Source organism: Somniosus microcephalus, chromosome 1 (genome assembly GCF_052327205.1).
Source record: "Somniosus microcephalus isolate GS21.2 chromosome 1, FLI_Smic_1.0, whole genome shotgun sequence".
Classification (NCBI taxonomy): domain Eukaryota; kingdom Metazoa; phylum Chordata; class Chondrichthyes; order Squaliformes; family Somniosidae; genus Somniosus; species Somniosus microcephalus.
The window spans coordinates 51,133,920-51,153,067 of NC_140987.1; the positions used below are offsets into that span (position 1 = coordinate 51,133,920).

A 19,148-nucleotide genomic window follows, 5' to 3' on the forward strand; every position below is an offset into this window, starting at 1 on the left:
CTTCCTTCCTCCCAACGCTTGCTCAGCTCGTTGCACTTAAGGCACTTAAGTTGAACGGCGAACTCCAAACTCGCAGATCGGGAGGCAAGTGGCCATTGCATACTCACTGATGTCACGATCTGCACCATTTCTATGATTTTCATGATCGCTAATACCGGCAGTACTGCCGGCCATCTGAAAATGGCTGCCACCGCCGCTAGCTGGCAGAAGAGCCATCATTTTTTTGCCCGATTCTGGTGGCAATGGGTGGCGCTAAACCCCCCAATTTCTAGGCATATGGGTTGGCTGAATAGATACAGTGAGGATCTTGGGAATTGGTTGCTGGGATACAGTGAGGACCTAGGGAGTTAGTTGCAAAGATACAGTGAGGACCTAGGGAATTGGTTGCAGAGATACAGTGAAGACTTAGGGAGTTGGTTGTAGAGATAATGATAGGAGGTAGGGAGTCAGTTGCAGAGGATAAAGTGAGGAGCTAGGGAGTTTGTTGCAGCAGATACAGCGAGGATCGATGGAGTTTGTTATAGAGATACAGCAAGGACCTAATGAGTTGGTTGCACAGATACATTGGGGAGCTAGAGAGTTGGCCACAGATTGATAATGGTGCCCTAAGGACTTGGTTTCAGAGAGAGGCAGTGCAGAGCCAATGAGTAGGCTGCAAGGACTTTCAGAGCCCTCAGAGGGAAATTGAACACCTGTGTTTAAAATAAAATACATTATTTGAATTCTTACTTGAAGGAACAAAGTGGATCAGAAGCAGAACGCCACCACTAAGTAATAACATGGATGCAGTGATGATCCGTCGAGGTGAGACACGCATCAACCACCAGACTATAACATATACTATAATTTCACTAGCCGCAGAGACAGCACAGTTGATGTAGGGGTCTCCATGCATGTTGGGAGTGTTGAGGGATAATCCATAATAACCAATGGTGCAAATCAGCCTGCAAGAAAATAAATTTTATTGTTCATAATCCTTTAAATGTTCAATAAAGTAAGATCACTTATATACTGATGGCAGGTCAGTCATGGAAAACTAGTCAGGCCTGATGGGCACTAACTTTAAAGGAACTCTTTGATACATTCAGGGTGAAAAAAATTACATTAACAAACTTAGAATGGCTAATTAAAAATTAAAAGCACAAACAGATGGAAATCTCAATGATGGGGGGATTTCCCAACAAGTGTTTCCATCCTGATCTCATTGCTTTGGTAACTGGACTTATTAGGAGTGCAACATTTTATGGGCTCAAATTTCAAACAAGATCATGTATGACATACAAATAATTTTTTTTCAATACAGTTAAAGCTAGTAAGTTGTACTAATTAGCCTGGGTACTAGTGCAATCATACAAGGACAGACATATCAATCAACATTCTTCTGGTCTGCTTAGAATTACAGCTTATTTTTAATGTGCAACCTGAAAGGACTTTCTACTAAGTTACACCAATGTGGCTGTTTATATATCGCTCTCTTTGCAATTAATTTGTGTATTGAGCAAAGAACTGGATCCAAGACTAACCTCTGTATCAGGTGTTGACAACAACATATTGATATTGATTTCAGTAGTTTTATTATTTTTCATATAGTTACATTAAAGAGTATTTAATACAATGTGATTTCCAACATAATATATGGCCTAGAAATTCAGTGGGCCTTGTGCCCACTTAGCGCCTAAAGAGGTCTTTTGCGCTGGCGGGGTGGTAGCGCGGAAATTGAGTGCAGCGGTATTGGCGGCGGTAGCCGTTAGCGCTGCGCCGGGACCGATGATGTCATCGGTGTGCCCGGTGGTCCGTAACGCCCCGAAACCGCGCCGATCCCCATATTTATTTGCGCCTGCCTCCTCCGAAGCGGGCGCAAACAGCGAACAGAAAACGGGGCCGTCCTGCTGCCGTAGTGGGGCGCTTTAAAGCTGAAGGTGCGGCCGGCCGCTTTTTCGGCGGCCGCCTGCCCGCACCTCCTTCCCCGGCCTCCTCCACCCCCCCCCGCGGCATTGCCGGCTGGTTTCCGTGGAGCCCGGCACTTCTCCGTTGTGCCGGGCTCTTTTGCCGGCACTCGCGATCGGGGCTTCGGCCGTTGCAGGCACCTCCCCCTTAAGAGAAGGAGGAGGCCTGCAGTACCGCAGCCTGCCGCACCGCATCGGGTGGCGCTGCGGCAACTAGCGCGCCGATATTCAGTTGCAGCACCCCAAACGGAGGCGGGCACACCCTGGTATAGCGCCCGCTTCCGAATTGGGGCGCAGAAGACGAATATACGGCGTGCGCTAATGCCTCCCCGCCCAGCGCTAACTTTTGGGCGCGAGCGAGCTGCCCGCGCCCAAGTGAATTTCTAGGCCTATATGTTTAAACAACTCTGCTGGATTATGATTCATGATGAAGCAATAATTATATTATCCTTAAATTGCTGTTAAGCCCAATATGTGTAACACATGGGGTATGGTAGTATAGTGGTTATGTTACTGGACTAGTAATTCAGAGGCCCTGGACTAATGATCTGGAGACTAGGAGTTCAAATCCCAACCATGGCAGAGACTATTTAAATTCAGTTCATTAAATAAACCTGGAATTAAGAAGCTATTATCAGTAATAGTATCATTAAAAACCTATCTGCTTCACTAATGTGCTTTAGGGAAGGAAATCTGCTGTCTTTACCTGGTCTGGCCTATATGTGACTCCAGACCCACAGCAATGTGGTTGATTCTTAACTGCCCTCTGTGGTTCAAGAAGGTGGCTTGCCATCTTCTCAAAGGCAATAAATGCTGGCCTTGCCAGTGACGTCCACATGAACGAATGAAAAAAACATAGAACATTGTAAGTGTTCTGGAATGGATACTTTGGTAAAGTTTGCAATTGTGGAACAAATAAATTCTCTGGATATCAAACTAAGACCTGGAAGTTAAATGCCTAGAAATTCGTTACAGGCGGTGGCACAAAATAATTGGATTGGCTGCACGTTATGCACAGCGCCTGATATTCAGTTCCACTGCAGCCGATCCAATGCCACCGCCCAAAACGAATCGCTCCTCGACATACGAGCTTGTTGCTCATCCAGGCACCTCACACGGACTGATCCCACCCCGACTTAAAAACTAGGCCTATGTTTCAATTGGCAGATGCAGAGTCACCGTCTATGTCAGTGTATTAAAGAAAGCAGGATACAGAAGATAAAAGGGCACAAGAACATTCCAGAATTGAAAGAGTGGAAAGTGAACAATGTTTCAGGTTTTCAATCTGTATATGGAATGAATAAGGACAAATCTGTAACTACCACAGGAAGGAGCTTGAACGAGTTTAGGGAAGGGATAGTCTCTGGGCTGGGAAGATTTATTTCATTAAAAACCTTGGTTTGGAAACCTTTTAACATTTAAAAAAGATCATCTGCATGTGGAAGGGTTTTTTAAACCTCCCTTAAAATAGGTTCCTTTTGTCTGCATATTGTACTTGAACTGAGCGAGAGTGAAGAACTCGAGTCTTCCACTTTCATCCCGTTAAGTGACAGCAAAAAACCAAGTTGCTCTTTTATTGGAAGTATCTAAAATTGCTATTCATACAAATGTAAGGAGTGAAATACCTGAGGGAATTCTTATAACCTCTCAAGCTAGGTATGTCAGCTCTGCCCAGTTGTTAAAACCTTAATGTAGAACAACCCAGTACATTAAGTGAACTAGAGTGTGCAAGATTGAGGAATGCACTTCCAGTTAAGTGCCACTTAAATACTGGAGAAAATTTATCTTGTCCGATGACCCAAGCTTGTGATTTGTGATGTTTCCACTTGTGGGGGTGACCAAAACTAGATAGTCACTAACAAATCCAATAGGAAATTCAGGAGATACTTCTTTACCCAGAGAGTGGTGAGAATGTGGAAGTCGCTGCCAAAGGGAGTGGTTGAGGCGAATGGTATAGATGCATTTAGGGGGAGGCTAGATAAGCATATGAGAGAGAAGGCAATAGAGGGTTATGCTGATAGTGTTAGATGAGGAAGAATGGGAGGAGGCTCGAGTAGCGCATCAATGCCGGCATGGTTAGGCTGAATGGCCTGTTTCTATGTAAATCTACGTAATTCTTTACCCAGAGAGTGGTTAGAATATGGAACTCGCTGCCACAAGGAGCACTTGAGGCAAATAGCACAGATGCATTTAAGGCGAAGCTGGATAAACATATAAGGGAGAAAGGATTAGAAGGTTATGCTGATAGGTTTATATGAAGAGGGCTGGGAGGAGGCTCGTGTGGAGCATAAACACCGGCATGGACCAGTTGGGCCGAATGGCCTGTTTTCGTGCTTTACATTCTATATAATAGCTGAGAGACGGGAAGAAATAGAATTACGTAGGATTTACAGCACAGAAACAGGCCATTCAACCCAACAGGTTAATGTTGGTGTTTGTGCTCCACATGAGCCTTCTCCCACCCTACTTCATTTAACCCTATCAGCATATCCTTCTATTCCTTTCTCCCTCATGTACTTATCTGGCTTCCACTTAAAGGCATCTATGCTATTCACCTTAACTACTCCAAGTGGTAGCAAATTCAACATTCAAGTTAGTCTCTGGGTAAAGAACTTTCTCCTGAATTCCCTATTGGATTTATTAGTGACTATCTTACATTTATGGCCCCTGGTTTTGGACTCCCCCACAAGTGGAAACATCTTCTCTATGTCTAGCCTATCAAACCCCTTCATAATTTTAAATAGACAAAAAAATGATGCGAAGAAGCTATTTAGTCAAATGCCCTCATTAAATGTTGCAAGAAAACTATAAATCCTTCATGTTTACCAGCTATATTGACAATATGGATGTCAGTGTGCAGGCTGGACAGACACAGATGCACAATGATTTGGTTACTTTGAAGAATGTTAACATAGTTGGTCTGGGCACAGTTGATGAAGCAGATAATGTCCATTCATCACACTGGCATAAAATCTGTTTATTCCAATTGACCAACCTTAAATACATCAACGTAAATTTCATGGTGATTTGCATAGTGGTTAGCACTGTTGCCTCACAGCGCCAGGGACCCGGGTTCGAATCCGGCCTCGGGCGACTGTCTGTGTGGAGTTTGCACATTCTCCCCGTGTTTGCGTGGGTTTCCTCCGGGTGCTCCGGTTTCCTCCCACAGTCCAAAGATGTGCAGGTTAGGTTGATTGGCTATGATAAATTGACCCTTAGTGTTAGGGGGATTAAATACGTGGGGTTACAGGATAGGGTGGGATATGTGTTGGTGTAGGGGTTACGGGGATCGGGTGGGATATGTGTCGGTGCAGGCTCGATGGGCCGAAATGGCCTCTATCTGCACTGTGGGGTTTCTGTGATTCTGTGATTCTGTGATTACTGCTACTTGTAATTAAGGCAATTTGATACAACTTGCTTTTTTTTATTCATTTACAGGATGTGGGCATCGCTGGCAAGGCCAGCATTTATTGCCCATCCCTAATTGCACTTGAGAAGGTGGTGGTGAGCCGCCTTCTTGAACCGCTGCACTCCGTGTGGTGAAGGTACTCCCACAGTGCTGTTAGGGAGGGAGTTCCAGGAATTTGAACCAGCGATGATGAAGGAACGGCGATATATTTCTAAGTCAGGATGGTGTGTGACTTGGAGGAGAACTTAGAGGTGCTGGTGTTCCCATGTGCCTGCTGCCCTTGTCCTTCTAGATGGTTGAGATCGTGGGTTTGGGAGGTGCTGCTGAAGAAGCCTTGGCGAGTTACCGCAGTGCATCTTGTAGATGGTACAGACTGCAGCCACAGTGCGCAGGTGGTGGAGGGAGTGAATGTTTAAGGTGGTGGATGGGGTGTCAATCAAGCGGGCTGCTTTGTCCTGGATGGTGTCGAGCTTCTTGAGTGTTATTGGAGCTGCACTTATCTAGGCAAGTGGAAAATATTCCAGCACACTCCTGACTTCTGCCTTGTAGATGGTGGAAAGGCTTTGGAGTCAGAAGGTGAGTCACTCACCGCAGAATACCCAGCCTCTGACCTGCTCTTGTTGCCACAGTATTTATGTGGCTGGTCCAGTTAAGTTTCTGGTCAATGGTGGCCCCCAGGATGTTGATTGACCCTCTCCGGATGTTGATGGTGGGGGATTCGACGATGGTAATGCCATTGAATGTCATGGGGAGGTGGTTAGATTCTCTCTTGTTGGAGATAATCAATGTCTGGCACTTGTGTGGTGCTAATGTTACTTGCCACTTATCAGCCTAAGCCTGAATGTTGTCCAGGTCTTGCTGCATGCGGGCACGGACTGCTTCATTATCTGAGGAGTTGCGAATACAACTGAACACTGTGCAGTCATCAGTGAACATCCCCATTTCTGACCTTATGATGGAGGGAAGGTGATTGATGATGCGCCGAAGATGGTTGGGCATCGGTCACAGCCCTGAGGAACTCCTGCAGTGATGTCCTGGGGCTGATATGATTGGCCTCCAACAGCCACAACCATTTTCCTTTGTGCTAGGAATGACGTCAGCCAGCGGAGAGTTTTCCCCCGATTCCCATTTACTTCAATTTTACTAGAGTTCCTTGATGCCACACTCGGTCAAATGCAGTCACTCTCATCTCAGCTCTGAATTCAGCTCTTTTGTCCATGTTTGGACCAAGGCTGTAATGAGATTTGGAGCCGAGTGGTTCTGGCGGAACCCAAACTAAACATCGGCGAGCAGGTTATTGGTGAGTAAATACTGCTTGAGAGCACTGTCGATGACACCTTCCATCACTTTGCTTATGATTGAGGGTAGACTGATGTGGCAATAATTGGCTGGATTGGATTTGTCAGCTTTTTGTGGTCAGAACATACCTGGGCAGTTTTCCACATTGTCGGTAGATGCCAGTGTTGTAGCTCTACTGGAACAGTTGGCTAGAGGCGCGACTAGTTCTGGAGCACAAGTCTTCAACATAACAGCCAGGATGTTAATGATCTAGACGAGGGAACTAGATGTAATATCTCCAAGTTTGCAGATGACACAAAGCTGGGTGGGTGTGTGTGCTGTGAGGAGGATGCCGAGAAACTCCAGTATGATTTGGACAGGTTGGGTGATTGGGCAGAAGCATGGCAGATGCAATATAATGTGGATAAATGCGAGGTTATCCACTTTGGTGTCAAAAACAGGTAGGCAGATTATTATCTGAATGGCAATAGATTGGGAGAAGGGGAAGTGCAACGAGACCTGGATGTCCTTGTGCACCAGTCGCTGAAGATAAGCATGCAGGTGCAGCAGGCAGTTAAGAAGGCAAATGGTATGTTGGCCTTCGTAGCGAGAGGGATTGAGTACAGGAACAAGGGTGTCTTGCTGCAGTTGTACAGGGCCTTGGTGAGACCACTTCTTGAGTATTGTGTGCAGCTTTGGTCGCCTTATCTGAGGAAGGATGTTCTTGCCATGGGGGGAGTGCAGCGAAGATTCACCAGGCTGATACCTGGGATGGCAGGAATGACGTATAAGAAGAGATTGGGTCGATTGGGCTTATACTCGCTGGAGTTTAGAAGAATGATAGGGGATCTCATTGAAACTTATAAAATTCTAACAGGACTAGACAGACTAGATGCAGGAAGGATGTTCCCGATGGCCAGGGAGTCCAGAATCAGGGGTCACAGTCTAAGGCTAAGGGGTAAGCCATTTAGGACAGAGATGAGGAGGAATTTCTTCACCCAGAGAGTGGTGAACCTGTGGAATTTTCTACCACAGAAAGCAGCAGAGGCCAATTCATTAAATATATTCAAGAAGGATATATTTCTTAAGGCTAAAGGGATCAAGGGATATGGGGAGAAGGCAGGGACAGGGTACTGAATTTGGATGATCAGCCATGATCTCACTGAATGGCGGAGCAGGCTCGAGGGGCCGAATGGCCTACTCCTGCTCCTATCTTCTATGTTTCTATGTTGTCGGGGCCCATAGCCTTTGCTGTATCCAGTGCGCTCAGCCATTTCTTGATATCAAATGGAGTGTATCGAAATGGCTGAAGACTGGCTTCTGTAATGGTGGGGACCTCAGGAGGATGCTGAGATCCACTTGGCTCTTCTGGTTGAAGATGGTTGTGAATGCTTCAGCCTTGTCTTTTACACTCATGTACTGAGCTCCGCCATCATTGAGGATGGGGATATTCATGGAACCTCCTCCTCCTGTTAGTTGTTTAATGGTCCACCACCATTCATGACTGGATGTGGCAAGACTGGAAAGCTTTGATCTGATCCATTGGTTGTGGGATTGCTTAGCTCTATCTATAGCACGCTGCTTCTGCTTTTTAGCATGTATGTAGTCCTGTGCTGTAGCTTCACCAAGTTGGGACTTCATTTTTAGGTACAACATTAAGAGGTATTGGGGGAAAAATTAGCACCCCCCACAGCCGAAATTGAATGGTAGCGCCCAAAGAGGGAAGCGGGCCGCTACTGGAAGTGCCCTGCCTCCCTCTTTGGGTGCTGCGAGGGAATATCGCGGTGCTACGTGCCGCAGTACTGCAGGCCTTCCTCCCCTTCTTAAAGGGGATGGGCCTTGCGCAGCGCGGCCTGGGGCCCAGCTGGGCCACTGGGATTGGACTGCCGGCAAAAGAGCCCGGCACGCAAGAGAAGGGCACTAACGGGAGGCGCAAAGCAACCAAATTTTTCCCCCATTGGTTGCAAATTTCCAGGGAACTGGCGTAACTTTAACCGGCCAGGAGGAAATTCAGGCAGGCAGGCAAGTAGGGAAGGAAAATTGAACAGGGAGACATTTCATCAGCTCCCAGACACTAACAACCCTTCTGGCACTTTACGCCTGTTAGTAACATTGGCACATAGTATGCCTGCCCAAATAAGTGAGGGTGCGTTATAACCAGAGACAAATGAGGGAAATATGTTGTACAATTTTCCCTGCAACAACAACTTGCATTTATATAGCACCATTAATGTGGAAAGCATCTTGCCCTGACATTCTGCAGGGGTTCTCCTGGGCTCCTGCCATAACTTCAGTGGGTCATAAGTGAAACCCCCAGGAAAATGGTATCAATGGTCATTTTTAGTCATTTCCCCGGGGGTTCTGCTGGTTTCCCACTAAAGTTACAACAAGAAATTGGGAGATTCCCTGTGGAATTACAAGGGCCCTGCTTTTTTAGGCCTTGCAGTGCGGGAGTCAACTGTGCACTCTTGGCATCTAACATTGCAAGGGTTGGTGGAGAATTAATAGAGGTGTTTAAAATTATGAATTGATAGAGTAAATAAAAAGAAACTGTGTCCACTAGCAGCAGAGCTGGTTACCAGAGCACACATTTCTCTCCTCTCCATTCCATACCTCTCCTCTCCTTACCCCACCTCTCCATCCCTCCTCTCCTCTCACCATATCTCCTCTCCAGCCCCTACTCTCCTCTCCTGAGGAAATTGCGGAGGCATTGCCATAATCTTCCAATCCTCCTTAGATATGGAGGTGGTGCCAGAGGACTGGAGAATTGCAAATGTTACACTCTTGTTCAAAAAAGGGTGTAAGGATAAACCCAGCAACTACAGGCCAGTTAGGTTAACCTCGGTAGTGGGGAAGCTTTTAGAAATGATAACAGGGACAAAATTAACAGTCACTTGTACAAGTGTGGATTAATTAAAGAGAGCCAACACGGATTTGTTAAAGGCAAATCGTGTTTAACTAACTTGATTGAGTTTTTTGATGAGGTAACAGAGAGGGTTGATGAGCGCAATGCGGTTGATGTGGCGTACATGGACTTCCAAAAGGCATTTGATAAAGTGCCACTGAAATAAAGAATAGATTTGCCTTCCAAAGCTAGGCTTTATTAACTTTAAAATCAGCAGCATATCTTTCCACATCCAGTCCCAACTAAGCTAGAAAAGGACTGAATTTAAGGTAGCCACAACACATCATGTGATCATCAACTACCAATGAGATTACAACACATATCCCAAGGCAGTTCACAAACAATGAATCACAATGCTTTTACTAATCAAGGAATAATCACCACATTCACCCCTCCTTTTAAAATATACTCCAACCTAATAACTTTTACAATTTACAATTAATTATTTACAACTAAACTATGCACGAGAATAAAACTATTTACATAACACAATACTAAATGAACAACAACAAATAATAACATTACGCATAAGTATTAAGTATCTCTCAACTAAAACAATATACTATAATATTTCAACAATTTTTAAAACATTACTATCAATTTAAAAGTCCATTTTCAATCGGTCGACCGGATATCTTGTTCGTGTCGACCTTCTTAACCTTGGTGAAATTCCTTGCCCTCCCACGCCAGAAGGCACAGAAGTATCTTCAACAGGAAGGCTATCCATATCCCGATTCTCAACGGTTTCCGGATTAGAAATCCCATCAGAAGATGAACTAGGACGGTCATAAACATCTATCAAAGGCTGACTAATAGAAGTATGATTATCTGCAATCGGATTGGAAATATTCGTAGTATCTGTAACAGCATCCACATTATCCGAATCATGACCATTATTAATATTCTCAGAAGAGGGCTGGCCCCCACAAGGAGCCAAGTCTTTAATTGAAACAGTACTTTCTTTCCCATCTTGGAATCGAATATGAGCATATTGGGAATTTGCCTCCAACAGCTCCACCTCCTCCACCAAGGGGTCATATTTGGACAATCTAACATGACATCGAAGCAACACAGGTCCCTGCATAGTAAGCCATGAAGGTACCGAATATCCCGTAGTAGATCTCCGCGGATAGTTAAAGAGCCTTTCATGGGGGGTCACATTAGTAGCCGTTGAAAGCAATGATCTAATGGAATGCAGGGCATCAGGCAGCACCATTTCCCACTGTGTATTCTTAAGGTTCCGGGATGTCAACGCCAACATAACTGCCTTCCAGATCACCCCATTGTATCGTTCACACTGTCCATTACCCTGGGGATTATACGGGGTAGTTCTACTAGTAGAAATTCCCCGACTCTGAAGGTATTCCTTCAACTGGGAAGACATAAAAGAACTTCCCTGATCCGAATGGATATACGCAGGCATCCCAAAGATGACAAAAAGTTGAGTCAAACATTTAATAACTGTAGCAGCTGATACATCTGCACAAGGAAAAGCAAAAGGGAACCTTGAAAACTCGCCCACAACAGTAAATATATATTGGTTTTGAGTAGTTGAAGGAAGAGGTCCCTTAAAATCAACACTCAAACGTTCAAAAGGAGAAGTAGCCTTTATAAGATGAGCTCGTTGAGGCTTAAAGAAATTCGGTTTACACCGAGCACAGATAGAACATGATGAAGTCATCCGCTTGACGTCTTCAACTGAAAAAGGCAAGTTCTTACTGCGTACAAAGTGTATCATCCTCGTAACCCCAGGATGACATAAGGCATTGTGAAGATTAATAAGCGTATCTCCGTGAATCACAGAACAATAAGCCCTCGACAGTGCATCAGCAGCAACATTATCCTTCCCTGGACGATAAACTATGTCAAAATGGTAACATGCCAACTCAATCCTCCATCTCATTATTTTATCATTTTTAATCTTTCCAAAATGTTTAACATCAAACATAAAGGACACAGATTTTTGATCAGTTACCAACATGAAATGTCGCCCCGATAAATAATGTCTCCATTTACGCAATGCTTCTACTATTGCGTATGCCTCTTTTTCTATTGAGGAATGTCTTTTTTCACTATTATTCAAAGTACGTGAGAAAAAGGCCACAGGTCTTCCATTTTGGTTCAAAGTAGCCCCAATTGCAAAATCCGAAGCATCCGTCTCAATCACAAAGGGAACCTGCTCATCAATGGAATGCACAACTGCTCCTAAAATATCCTTTTTAAAATTCTCAAAACATGTCCTGGCCTCCCATGATAGAGGATATGTCGTAACCCGAATAAGAGGCCAGATCTTCTGTGAAAAATTTGCAATCCAATTAGAATAATAAGAAAACAGTCCAACAACTCGCTGCAAAGCCTTAGAATTAGTAGGACAAGGTAAATCGATCAATGGTCGCAGACGTTCTGGATCTGGTTTAGTCTTATTTCCCGAAATAATATACCCCAATAGATTTACCTCAGTAGTCGAAAAGATACATTTCTCTTTGTTAAAAGTTAAACCAACTTTTTCCGCAGCTTGAAGGAATCTTTTTAAATTAGAATCATGCTCCACCCTTGATTTGCCACACACTGTGATGTCATCTAAGTATGAAAAGGTGTCAGAGAGGGAGTTATCACTTATAAAAGCATCCATTGCCCGTTGAAAACAAGCAACACCATTAGTAACACCAAATGGTATTCGGCAAAACTGATACAGCTTTCCACCAGCCTCAAAGGCCGTATATGGTTGATCCTTCTTAACAATAGGAATCTGATGATAAGCACTCTTTAAATCAATAGTGCTAAAAACTTTATACTGAGATACTTTATTGATAAGCTCATCAATCTTAGGCAAAGGGTACGCGTCTAATTGAGTATACCTATTAATAGTTTGGGAATAGTCTATCACCATTCGTTTCTTGTGTCTCTCATTAGTCGTGACAACTACCTGTGCTCGCCAAGGCGAACAACTAGGTTCAATGATTCCTTCCAATAAGAGACGTTGAACTTCAGAATTAATAAATTCTCTATCCTGACTACTATATCTTCTTGACTTGGTAGCAATTGGCTTACAATCCGACATCAAATTGGAAAAAAGTGATAATGGAGGAATAGATAAAGAGGTTAATCCACAAATAGATAAAGGTGGCTTAGTCCCTCCAAATGAAAGTCTAAGAGACTCGTGTAACTGAAGCACATCATGTCCAATCAAAATATCCGCACAGAGATTAGGCAAAACAGATAGGCGTATATCAGTATACGTATTACCCAGAAGAACCATTTTCACAAAGCAACAACCAGCTATTTGTGAAGTAAGGGTCGTCTGAGCCATACACACCTGATACGTAACAGGCAAAATTTTCAAATGCTTCTCCTTCGCAAACTGAAGACTTATAAAACTCTCAGTACTGCCCGTATCTATAAGGGCCTTCACTTCCAACCCATTAACTTGAGCCGTAACTATAGTTTTGTTTAGGCCATGAGCAAATGCAGCAGAAATTGATGCAATAAACGCCCTATCTAAAGGCTGAATAGTCACAGAAGAGGTAGTGGAGGAAGACCCTCCCACACCAGGAGAAGGGAAGGTAATTGAACCTGATGATTTGCACACACGTGCATAATGACCTCTCTTGCCGCATTTACTACACACAGCCTCCCGAGCAGGACACTTCAGACGAGGGTGCCGGATATTCCCACAAAAATAACACTTCTGAATCCTAGAGGCAACGGCCGCCGAAGTAGAAACTGTTTCAAAATCTAGTAAACCACTCCCATTAAGTCCACATAATTCCTTTTCATCCGAAACTGCCGAAACCATAGTCGCAGGCCGATTAAAAAGAGCATAAGAATCCGAACTTCTCTGAGCCACATCCAATGTAGAAGCTTGCTCAAAAGCACTTTTAAAATCCAGAGTCTTATTTTCTAACAACCGCTGACGAATTGATCTAGACAGTAATCCATTAATAAAAGCATCCCGTACCGATTCGTCCTTATATTCTTCAGCCGTCACAGCCTTATAATTACAGTCAACACTAAGGCACCAAAGTGCTTGTAAATAAGTATCCAAAGATTCTCCCACCTGCTGCCTACGGGCAGATAGAAGATGACGTGCAAATACCTCATTCTTTGGTTTAACAAAAATCTTTTCCAATGTAGAAATAGCCTCTTCATAAGTTTTACAGTGCAAAATATATTTATATACATCCGGGTCAATGTAGTTGATCAGCATATTCAGCTTATTTAGAGCCTCTTGATCCAACACGCCCAAAAAGTTTTTAAATGTACAATACCAATGTTTCCATTTATCATCCACTCCAGCAGAATTGGGGTCAGCCTTGAATCGTTCTGGTTGAAGATATCGCTCCATTCTAACAAAAAGTTAATAAATTGAAATAAAGAATAGATTTGCCTTCCAAAGCTAGGCTTTATTAACTTTAAAATCAGCAGCATATCTTTCCACATCCAGTCCCAACTAAGCTAGAAAAGGACTGAATTTAAGGTAGCCACAACACATCATGTGATCATCAACTACCAATGAGATTACAACACATATCCCAAGGCAGTTAACAAACAACGAATCACAATACTTTTACTAATCAAGGAATAATCACCACAGCCACATAATAGGCTTGCCAGCAAAGTTGAAGCCCATGGAATAAAAGGGACAGTGGCAGCATGGATACGAAATTCACTAAGTGACAGGAAACAGAGAGTAGTGGTGAACGGTTGTTTAAATTAAAAATGTATTCATTCATGGGATGTGGGCATCGCTGACAAGGCCAGCATTTATTGCCCATGTCTTATTGCCCTTGAGAAGGTGGTGGTGAGCCACCTTTTTGAACTGCTGTTCTTATTAGCAGTTTGGTACAACTGAGTGTCTTGCTAGGCGATTTCAGGAGGCAGTTAGGAGTTACATAAGAACAGAAGAAATAGGAGCAGGAGCAGGAGTAGGCCATTCGGCCCTTTGAGCCTGCTCCGCCATTCAATGAGACCATGGCTGATCTGCTCTTGGCCTCAACTCCACTTTTCTGCCTGTTCCCCAAAACCCTCGACTCCCCTGTAGTTCAAAAATATGCCCATTTCAGCCTTGAATATATTCAATATCATACGAACATACGAATTAGGTGCAGGAGCAGGCCACTCGGCCCTTCGAGCCTGCTCCACCATTCAGTAAGATCATGGCTGTTCTGATTACTCCACATTCCCGCCTACCCCCGATAACTTTTCACCCCCATGCTTACCAAGAATCTATCTACCTCTGCCTTAAAAATATTCAAAGACTTTGCTTCCACCGCCCTCTGAGGAAGAGAGTTCCAAAGACTCACGACCCTCTGAGAAAAAATCTCGGTCTTAAATGGGCGACCCCTTGTTTTCAAACAGTGACCCCTAGTTCTAGATTCTCCCACAAGAGGAAACATCCACCCTGTCCAGACCCCTCAGGATCTTATATGTTTCAATCAAGTCACCTCTTACTCTTCTAAACTCCAGCGGATACAAGCCTAGCCTGTCCAACCTTTCCTCATAAGACAACCCACCCATTCCAGGTATTAGTCTAGTAAACCTTCTCTGAACTGCTTCCAATGCATTTACATCCTTCCTTAAACAAGGAGACCAATACTGTACACAGTACTCCAGATGTGGTCTCACCAATACCCTGTATAACTGAAGCATAACCTCCCTACTTTTGTATTCAATTCCCCTCGCAATAAATGATAACATTCTATTAGCTTTCCTAATTACTTGCTATACTTGCATAGTAACCTTTTGCGATTCATGCAGTAGGACACCCAGATCCCTCTGCATCTCAGAGCTCTGCAATCTCTCACCATTTAGATAATATGCTTCTTTTTTATTCTTCCTGCCAAAATGGACAACTTCACATTTTCCCACATTATACTCCATTTGCCAAAGCTTTCCCCACTCACTTAACCTATCTATATCCCTTTGTAGCCTCCTTATGTCCTCTTCACAATTTACTTTCCTACCTATCTTTGTGTCATCAGCAAATTTAGCAACCATACCTTCGGTCCCTTCATCCAAGTCATTTATATAAATTGTAAAAAGTTGAGGCCCCAGCACTGATCCCTGTGGCATACCACTCGTTACATCGTGCCAATCAGAAAATGACCCATTTATGCCTATTCTCTGTTTCCTGTTAGCTCGCCAATCTTCATACAGGCAGTTAATTGGCTGTAATCCCCTTCCCGCCTCAAGGAGCCGGGTCCCTGCGCGAGTCGGGGACCCACCTCCCAGGAAGATGGCATGGAGGCGGGTTGGGAGCGGGTTCGGCACACGCTCCTAGTTTCTGCCATTTTCCCAGCAGTCCTGCCACCATAACTGCCTCCCCAGGGCTGGCAAAATCCCCCCCCCCGCCCCCTTGTGTCCTCCTCACAACCTGCTTTTCCACCTATCTTTGTATCATCAGCAAATTTGGCTACAGTGCACTTGGTCCCTTCATCCAAGTTATTAATATAGATTGTAAATAGTTGAGGCCCCAGTACTGATCCCTGTGGCACCCCACTAGTTACAGTTTGCCAACCTGAAAATGACCCATTTATCCTGACTCTCTGTTTTCTGTTAGTTAACCAATCCTCTATCCATGCTAATATATTACCCGACACCATGAGCTTATATCTTGTGTAGTAACCTTTCATGTGGCACCTTATCGAATGCCTTTTGGAAATCCAAATACACTACATCTGCTGGTTCCCCTTTATCCACCCTGCTCGTTACATCCTCAAAGAACTCTAATAAATTTGTCAAACACAATTTCCCTTTCATGAAACCATGTTGACTCTGCTTGATTGTATTATGATTTTCTAAATGTCCTGCTATTACTTCCTTAATAATGGATTCCAGCATTTTCCCAATGACAGATGTTAGGCTAACTGGCCTATAGCTTCCTGCTTTCTATCTCTCTCCTTTCTTGACTAGGGACATTACATTTGTGGTTTTCCAATCTGCTGAGACCTTTCCAGAATCGAGGGAATTTTGGAAGATTACAACCAAGGTTTCCACTATCTCTGCAGCCACTTCTTTTAAGACCCTAGGATGCAGGCCATCAGGTCAGGGGATTTGTTAGCCCATTAGTTTGCCTAGTACTTTTTCTATAGTGATAGTGATTGTTTTAAGTTCCTCCCTCTCTTTTGCCCCTTGATTTTCCATTATTATTGGGGTGCTTTTAGTGTCTTCTACCGTGAAGACAGATACAAAATATTTGTTCAAAGTCTCTGCCATTTCCTTGTTTCCCATTATTAATTCCTCAGTCTCATCCTCGAAGGGGCCAACATTTACTTTAGCGACTCTCTTCCTTTTTATATACTTGTAGAAGCTCATTGCTGTGGGTCTGGAGTCACATATAGACCAGGCCTGGTAAGGACGGCAGATTTCCTTCCCTAAAGGACATTATTGAGCCAGATGGGTTTTTACGACAATCCGGTAGTTTCATGGTCACCATTACTGATATTAGCTTTTTATTCCAGATTTATTTAATTAACTGAATTTAAATTCCCTGGATGCTATGGTAGGATTTGAATTCATTTCCCTGGATTAGACCAGGCCTCTGGACTACTAAGTCCAGTAACATAGTCACTATGCTCCCCTCCCACTTGTCGGACTGGAGGAAGGCACACAGTGGTGCTCCCCCGGGGTCGGTACCAGGATCACTGATTTTCTTGATATATTTTAATGACTTAGACTTGTGTGTACAGGGCACAATTTCAAAATTTGTAGATGACACAAAACTTGGAAGTATAGTGAACAGTGAGGAGGAGAGTGATAGACTTCAAGAGGACATAGACAGGCTGGTGGAATGGGTGGACATGTGGCAGATGAAATTTAATGCAGAAAAGTGCAAAGTGATACATTTTGGTAGGAAGAACAAGGAGAGGCAATATAAAGTAAAGGGTAAAATTCTAAAGGAGGTGCAGGAACAGAGAGACCTGGGGGTATCTGTGCACAATTCATTGAAGGTGGCAGGGCAGGTTGAGAACGCGGTTAAAAATTCATATGGGATCCTGGGCTTCATAAATAGAGGCATAGAGTACAAAAGCAAGGAAGTTATGATGAACCTTTATAAAACATTGGTTCGGCCTCAACTGGAGTATTGTGTCTAATTCTGGGCACCACACTTTAGGAAGGATAGGAAGGCCATAGAGATGGTGCAGAAAAGATTTACAAGATTGGTTCCAGGTATGAAGGACTTCAGTTACGTGGCTAGACTGGAGAAGTTGGGGTTGTTCCCCTTAGAGCAGAGAAGGTTGAGAGGGGAATTGATAGAGGTGTTCAAAATCATGAGGGGTCTAGACAGAGTAGATGGAGAGAAACTGTTCCAATTGTTGGAAGGGTCGAGAACCAGAGGACACAGATTTAAGGTGATTGGCAGAAGAACCAAAGGCGACATGAGGAAAAACTTTATACAGCGAGTGGTTAGGATCTGGAATGCCATGCCTGAAAGAGTGGTGGAGGCAGAAACATAGAAACATAGAAGATAGGAGCAGGAGTAGGCCATTCGGCCCCTCGAGCCTACTCCGCCATTCAATGAGATCATGGCTGATCATCCAAATTCAGTACCCTGTCCCTGCTTTCTCCCCATATCCCTTGATCCCTTTAGCCTTAAGAAATATATCTAAGTCCTTCTTGCATATATTTCATGAATTGGCCTCAACTGCCTTCTGTGGTAGAGAATTCCACAGGTTCACCACTCTCTAGGTGAAGAAATTCCTCTTCATCTCTGTCCTAAATGGCTTACCCCTTATCCTTAGACTGTGACCCCTGGTCATAGAGTCATAGAGTCATAGAGTTTTACAGCACAGAAAGAGGCCCTTCGGCCCATCGTGTCCGCGCCGCCCATCCATCCCTGTCCTGTCTAATCCCTTTTTCCAGCATTTGGTCCATAGCCTTGTATGCAATGGCATTTCAAGTGCTCATCCAAATGCTTCTTGAATGTTGTGAGGGTTCCTGCCTCTACCACCCTTTCAGGCAGTGAGTTCCAGATTCCAACCACCCTCTGGGTGAAAAAGTTCCTCCTCAAATCCCCTCTAAATCTCCTGCCCCTTACCCTGAATCTATGCCCCCTTGTTATTGACCCCCCTACTAAGGGGAAAAGTTCCTCTTTATCTACCCTATCTATGCCCCTCATCATTTTGTACACCTCAATCAGGTCCCCCCTCAGCCTTCTTTGCTCCAAGGAAAACAACCCCAGCCTGTTTAGTCTTTCTTCATAGCTGAGGCGCTCCATCCCAGGTAACATCCTGGTGAATCTTCTCTGCACCCTCTCCAAAGCAATCACATCCTTCCTATAGTGAGGCGACCAGAACTGCACACAGTACTCCAGCTGTGGCCTCACCAGCGTTTTGTAGAGCTCCATCATAACCTCCCTGCTCTTATATTCTATGCCTCGGCTAATGAAGGCAAGTATCCCATATGCCTTTTTAACCACCTTATCTACCTGTTCCGCTGCCTTCAGAGATTTATGTACATGTACACCAAGGTCCCTCTGACCCTCTGTACTTCCTAGGGTCCTACCACTCATTGTGTATGCCCTTGCCTTATTTGTCCGTCCAAAATGCATCACCTCGCACTTTTCAAGGTTAAATTCCATTTGCCACTTTTCCGCCCATCTGACCAACCC

General features: G+C 44.2%; 1 pseudogene; it reads right to left on the minus strand.

Annotated features, from left to right (window-relative positions):
- The window catches only part of LOC147124064 (organic cation/carnitine transporter 2-like), a 123,755-nt pseudogene that overhangs the window by 52,939 nt on the left and 51,668 nt on the right, over positions 1-19,148 (minus strand).